Below are 7,473 nucleotides of genomic sequence, written 5' to 3'. Positions count from 1 at the left end.
GTACTGCCCCAATGCATTCTGAGTGGATGCGGATCCGCTCAGAATGCATCAGTCTGGCACCGTTTGGCCTCCGCTCCGCTCAGCAAGTGGACGTTCGGGTGTCCGCCTGGCCGTGCGGAGGCAAATGGATCCGTCCAGACTTACAATGTGCAGACACCAGACGTATCCGCTCTGAACGCAAGTGTGAAAGTAGCCTAATCCATTCAACAATATGGGAGTCCAAGCCCAAAGACTCTATTGATTAGCCTTCTATGTGGGACAGTATCAAAAGCCTTACTAAAGTCTAGATAAGCGATGTCTACTGCACCTCCGCCATCTATTGTTTGTCCCCCAATCAAAAAAATCTACAAGATTGCTTTGACATGAATTGGATCTCCCTGAAGTAAACCCATGCTGTTTTTCATCTTTCAATCCATGGGATTATAGATGTTCCACAATCCTCTCCTTAAGTATGGTTTCCATTAATTTCCCCACTATTGATGTCAGGCTTACTGGCCTATAGTTGCCCGATTCCTCCCTACTACCTTTCTTGTGAATGGGCACAACATTTGCTAATTTCCAATCTTCTGGGATGACGGCTGTTACCAGTGATTGGTTAAATAAATCTGTTAATGGTTTTGCTAGTTCACCGCTAAGCTCTTTTAATAGCTTTGGGTGTATCCCATCAGGCCCCTGTGACTTATTTGTATAAATCTTAGACAGCTGACTTAGAACCTCTTCCTCTGAAAAGACACATGCATCAAAAGATTAATTAGTCTTCTTTCCTAACTGAGGTCCTTTTCCTTCATAAAGACTGAACAGAAGTATTCATTGAGGCAGTCAGCTAGTTCTTTATCTTCTTCCATATACCTTCCTTCTTTTGTTTTTAATTTGTTAATTCCTTGTTTTAGTTTCCTTTTTTCATTTATGTATCTGAAGAATGTCATATCGCCTTTTTTCACTGACTGAGCTAATTTCTCTTTTGCCTGTGCTTTAGAAGCTCTTCTAACTTGCTTGGCCTCTCTCTGCCTAATCTTATAAATTTGCCTGTCATCCTCCTTTTTTTTTTTTATAATTACTAAATGCTCTCTTTTTGTTTTTAATGATTTTGGCCACTTCTGCTGAGTACCACAGTGGTCTCTTCCTTTTTTTGCTTTTACTGACAAGCCTAATGCAATTATCTGTTGCCGTCAATAGTCCAACTTTTAAGTAGTCCTTTTTTTCCTGGACTCCATTGAAACTGTTCCAATCTGATAGGGACTCGTATATCACTAATCTAATTTTAGAAAAGTCTGTTTTTCTCAAATCTAAAACTTTTGTTTTAGTGTGGTGTGACTCAGTCACTGTACTTATAGTAAACCACACTGACTGGTGATTACTAGGTCCCAAGCTTTCCCCTACAGTAATATCAGATACCAAATTCCCATTTGTGAATACTAAATCTAAAATGGCCTCCTTCCGGGTTGGCTCCGTAACTACTTTCTGTAGAGATAATCCCAGTAGGGAATTTTGAATATCTGTACTCCTGGCAGAACTAGCTATTTTGGTTTTCCAGTTTACATCAGGAAGATGAAAGTTTCCCATAATGATAACTTCCCCTTTGAATGTCATTTTAGCTATTTCATCAACTAGTAGATCATATAATTCTTTGACTTGGCTAGGTGGTCTTTATATCACACCTACACGAGTTACCTTATCATTATCAAGCTGCAAGGTAACCAAAACTGACTCTAAATTGGTCTCGCTAACTTTTATCAAATTAGATTTTATGCTATCTTTCACATACAGGGCCATCCCTCCCCCTTTCTTGCCTTTTCTGTCTTTCCTATATAGAGAGAACCCTGGTATTGTTATATCCCAGTCATTACTCCCATTGAACCATGTCTCAGTAACAGCCACTAAATCTATATTCTCAGATGCCATTATAGACTCAAGTTCATTGATTTTATTCCCTAAACTGTGAGCTTTTGTAGACAAGACTCTGAGCTTGTCATTTCTTAACCTCTGTGCTACTGGCATCTTCTGGCATTGTTCTGGTGGACAGTCGACTGCTGGATTATCACCCTTTTGCCCCCCTTTCCTAGTTTAAATGCTCCTTAGCAAATACTTGGACCTGTTCACTGAGGACATTCGTTCCCTTGAGAGAAAGATGCAAACCATCTTTCTTGTACAGTTCTTTTCCATTCCAACGAGAGCTAACATGAGACACAAAGCCAAACCCTTGGTTCAGACACCATTCACCAAGCTATACATTGAATTCCTTTAAATTAGTTGTTTCAATGGCGTTTTTGTCCCTCTGTATAGCTGCGGTATCGCAGCAGAACCGCACACAACTGCTGCACAATACAAATGCACTATATAGAAAGTATATTATAGGTATATCACACCCCTGCCTCAATCTGTTTTTTTGGGGGGGCAACTGGTATATCACACCTGTTGCAATTAGTTATTCCAATAGCGTTTGTTCCTGTGTATAGCTGCAGTATCGGAGCAGAACCGCACACAACTGTTGCACAATACAAATACACTATAATATACTTTATATGTTAGAATGTATATTATAAGTATCACACCTATCGATAGCACACCTATACCAGTCCTTAAAAGGACTTTTGTGGCCCTATTAGCTAGCGTTAGATGTCCCTAACAGTCTGTCCCTGCTCCACACAGCAACCTCTCCCTACACTGGCAAAAGACTGAATGTAAAATGACTGCCAGATCGGGTTTATTTATAGGGTAGGGAGTATGTCCATGTTCTGAAACGTCTCAATTGGCTGTCCTGTCCCACCTAATGGATGTGTCATTGGTCAAAGTTCGGCGCAATGCAAAAGAATATGGTGCCGGCGGACATCGCCATATGTTCGCATGTTCGGCGAATCGTGAACGAGCAAAGTTCGCCGCGAAACGACCGCCGGGCGAACCGCAAGGCCATCTCTAATCTCCACATTCATTGCTCTGCTAGATTTATATCAGGCTAGCAGCTACAGGGGAGTGTCTTTTCTGCTGCAGCTAAGGGGGCGTGTCTCTGTTCTCCCTATCACAGTTCAGGAGGCAGTTGAATGATGAAACTGGGCATGTGCGGCCATCTCAGTGAGCCGGTCGAAGAAATAAGAAAAAAAACAGCAGGTGATGCTATACAGATAAACTTTATTGAATAACTAATTGGCTATGCCAAATTTTTTATTACATGCAATTACAAAAGTATTCAGATCCAGCTGCTGTACAATATTTTTCGTGGGACAACCCCTTTAAGAGTAATTGGAGGATTTTAAAAAAACAACCCTCTCATTGGACCAGTTTTACGGTAAACTCCTAAATGTATTTTCCCTAAAGCACACACAAGAGCAAAATAGTACATAGGAGTTTAAAAAGTGACAGAGAGGGATGATCCAGAGGCTCTTTACATTGTGCAGCTTTAGCACAGGGTGCAAAAAATGACCACCAAAAGGAAAATGTGTGAAAACTAAAAAAAACATAATTTCAACTAAGAATACAGGATACGTGGCAATTTGACTTGTGAACATGCTGGTGTGATCTATGTACTGGATGGTCCGTGTGGGCTCCAGTATGTAGGGCGCACCATGCGGAAATTAAAAACCTGTATCCAAGAACTTATCAGAAATATCAAGAGTTGGAAGCACACACAAGGGATAAGACCCCCTCTAAACTCATTTCACTTTTTTTTTAATAAACATCTGATAAGGGTTGCACCATGTATCGAATTATTGATATCTAATCGATACTTTTGTACCGGTATCGATTCAACATCAGGATTTGCCTTTTACCGATACTAGGCTGCGCTACTGTCGCTCCCTGTCATAGAGGTCGGGTGCCGGCTATGTGATTCTGCTGCCGGCACCCGCCTCCTGTATCTGTATTAAACTTTAGTTATTTTCATTGGTGGCGCAGTGCGCCCCCCCCCTCTTCAGTATTAAAAACATTGGTGGCGCAGTGCTGCCAGGTCCAGCACACATAAAGCCCAGCCCCTCTCCCGAGAAGCCCCCTCCTTACGGACATCTCTCTCACCAGGAGGAGCTCTAGAGTCTGGACTAAACACTACATTGTGGTTACAGGACCTGTGGTGATGTCACAGTCATGTGATCAGCCATTTGTGTGGGAGGAGTTAGGGGAACACAAGCTCCGTGTTTTTTTTGTTTTCCCCAAATCCTTACCTCTTCTCCCCATACCCTTCCCCATCAGGTCCCTTCATCCCTCTTCCCCTCCCCTCTTATGTTTTAACGGAGTCACACTTGAAGGGGTGCCTTTTAATTCCATGTGCTACTTTCTATTTATTAAAATGTAACATTTATTGAATCCATATTATAAATACCTACTGAGTAAATAATAAAGATTAAAAAATATCAGCAGTGTCACATAGTTTCTTTTTGTCTTTATATATCAGTAGACGCTGTTTCCTTCACAGTATGAATAAATAGCTAAGGGATGTAGTGAACCTTCCCAGCGCCCTCATACATATAAGTTCACTCATATTCTGTCCCTACGCCATGTATCATTTTCCTTATGCTGTTCATTAGTTTTTAAAACTATGTGCACCTGCTGTTTAAAAATAAGCTCAAACACTGCCCCCCGACATGTTTCGCCAGCTAATCTGGCGTCCTCAGGGGATTTGGGCAGAATGTGTTTGAGAGAAGGGCGGAGACGGTGTCTTAAATAGTGCTGAGCTCAAATATTCGAATAGCGAATATTAATCGCGAATATTGCAACTTCGCTAATTCGCGAATATTTCAAATATAGTGCTATATATTCGCTATTTCGAATATTCGTCATTTTTTAACATCTGAAAACATTATTCTTCCCTGCTTCTTTCTTGTGGGTCAATGAGTCATTGGCCCACAAGCAACTTAAGCAGGAAGGAATCATGTTTTTATATGGAAAAAAAAATGCAGAATATTCAAAAAAACTAATATATGGCAATATAGTGAATATATTCGTTATTTAGAATATTCTCATTATTTTTTCCTAATCTGTACAGTTGTTCGCATACTCCTGCCTGACAAGCGTCCCCGTCACCATGGGAACGCCTGTGGGTTAGAAAATACCATCGGATCTGAGTTTTCCCTGAGATCGTGAAAACTCAGATGCGATGGTATATTCCACAGGCGTTCCCATGGTGACAGGGACACTTGTCGTGGAGCAGTATGCCAAAGTGGAATAACAGTACACATTGAAAAAAAATAATAATACGAATATTCTAAATAACGAATATATTCACAATATTGCTATAACTTCGTTTTTTAGAATATTCGTCATAGTCTAAAAAATGAAGTTTTAGCAATATAGCGAATATTCGAAAATACACATATAGATTGCAATTTAGCTAATATAGTGCTATAGTATTTTTAGTGTCAATTTTTACCAAAACTGAAGTTCAGAAGAGACAAAAAAAATTAGACTATAAAAAAAAAGATTATAGCACTATATTAGCTAAATTGCAGTCTATATGTGTATTTTACGAATATTCACTATATTGCTATAACTTTGTTTTTTTAGACTATGACGAATATTCTAAAAAAGGAAGTTATAGCAATATAGCAAATATTCGCAAAATACACATATTACCCATAGCCAACCAATAGGAAAGTTGCCTTATACAGTTAAAAGAAAATCGCAATACGCAAATAATTAAATCGCATATTATTTGCGATAAATAGAATAATGACGAATATTCGATTTAGACGAATATTCAATCCAATATTCGCGAAATATTGCGAAATCAAATATGGCACCTTCCGCTCATCACTAGTCTTAAACCCTCTGATGCTGACGTTAATCGCATGGTTAGCTTATCGCTATTCTCAATCTTAGGCTACATGCACACGACCGTTGTGTGTTTTGCGGTCCGCAAATTGCGGATCCGCAAAACATGGATGACGTCCGTGTGCGTTCCGCAATATGCTGAACGGCATGGACAGCCATTGATATAACTGCCTATTCTTGTCCGTTTTAGGCATTGTTACAATGAATCTGCAAAAAAAAACGGGTGGCATAAGGATGTCATCTGTTTATTTTTGCGGATCCGCAATTTGTGGACCGCAAAACACATACGTTTGTGTGCATGTAGCCTAAGGAGAATGATACATGGCATAGGGACAGAATATGAGTGAACCTACATGAGCGCGCTGGGAAGGTTCACTACATCCCTTAGGGTACTTTCACACTAACGTTTTTATTTTCCGGCGAGATCCGTCATAGGGTCTCAATACGAGAAAAAAATGCTTCAGTTTTGTCCCCATTCATTGTCAATGCATTCTGTTCTCATACTGCAGTTTGCTTTCTGTTCTGGGATGTGGAGCAAGACACAATCTGCCACAATGGAAAGCTGATCCGTCCCTTATTGACTTTCAGTGGAGTTCATGACGGATCCGTCTTGGCTATGTTAAAGATAATACAACCGGATCTGTTCATAATGGATGCAGATGGTTGTATTAACAGTAACGGAAACGTTTTTGCTGAACCCTGCCGGATACAGTAGAAAAACAAGTGTGAAAGTAGCCTTAAAGGGCTTCTGTCACCCCCCAAACAGCAATTTTCAGTATTGGACTTAATATAATTGCTAATGTACGCAGAGTCCATATATACCCCTCTTACCTCTGGCTGTGCTTTAAATTCTTAAAAAATAGTACTTTTGTGATATGCAAATTTCTTCACTACCAGCAAGTTGGGCGATTACTTGCTGGTAGCCGCCGCATCCTCGGTCTAAAAAAACGGCCCCTCCTCCACTTGATTGACAGGGTCAGCGAGCGCTCTCCTCCTTCCGCTGGCCCTGTTTGCAGCTGAAATCCCGCGCCTGCGCCGTACCGGTCCTCATTCGGCGCAGGCGCTCTGAGAGAAGGACGCTCGCTTGGCTGCTCCTTCCTCAGTGCGCCTGCGCCGATGACGTCAGCCCTACACGCAGAAGAGAAGACGCCGGTATTGTGATTGTCCATATTGCCTCCATTGCTGGCTTTATTCATTTTTCCATCACATTATACACTGCTTGTTTACATGGTTACGACCATCCTGCAATCCAGCTGCAGTGGCCGTGCTTGAACACTATAGGAAAAAGTGCTGGCCTCTTGGGTGGCCGAAACCACGGGAGCACTGATAAGCTGGTGCTTTTTCCTAAAGTGTTCGAGCACGACCACCACTGCTGGATTGTAGGTGGTCGTAACCATGGAAACGAGCAGTGTACAATGTGATGGAAAAAATGAATCCAGCCAGCAAAGGAAGCAATATGGACAATCACAGTACATTAGTACAGGTGAAACTCAAAAAATTTGAATATCGTGCAAAGTTCATTTATTTCAGTAATGCAACTGAAAAGATGAAACTAATAGATGAGATAGACTCATTACATGCAAAGATATTTCAAGCCTTTATTTGTTATAATTTGGATGATTATGACTTATAGCTTATGAAACCCCAAAGTGACAATCTCAGGTCCCCTTTGCTCAGGGGGTATGGATTAATTAGCTGACTAGAGTGTGACACTTT

This window comes from Bufo bufo, chromosome 5 (assembly GCF_905171765.1).
Source record: "Bufo bufo chromosome 5, aBufBuf1.1, whole genome shotgun sequence".
Lineage (NCBI taxonomy): Eukaryota > Metazoa > Chordata > Amphibia > Anura > Bufonidae > Bufo > Bufo bufo.
The sequence above is the reverse complement of the archived record's forward strand: the minus strand, read 5'-3'. Positions refer to the sequence as shown.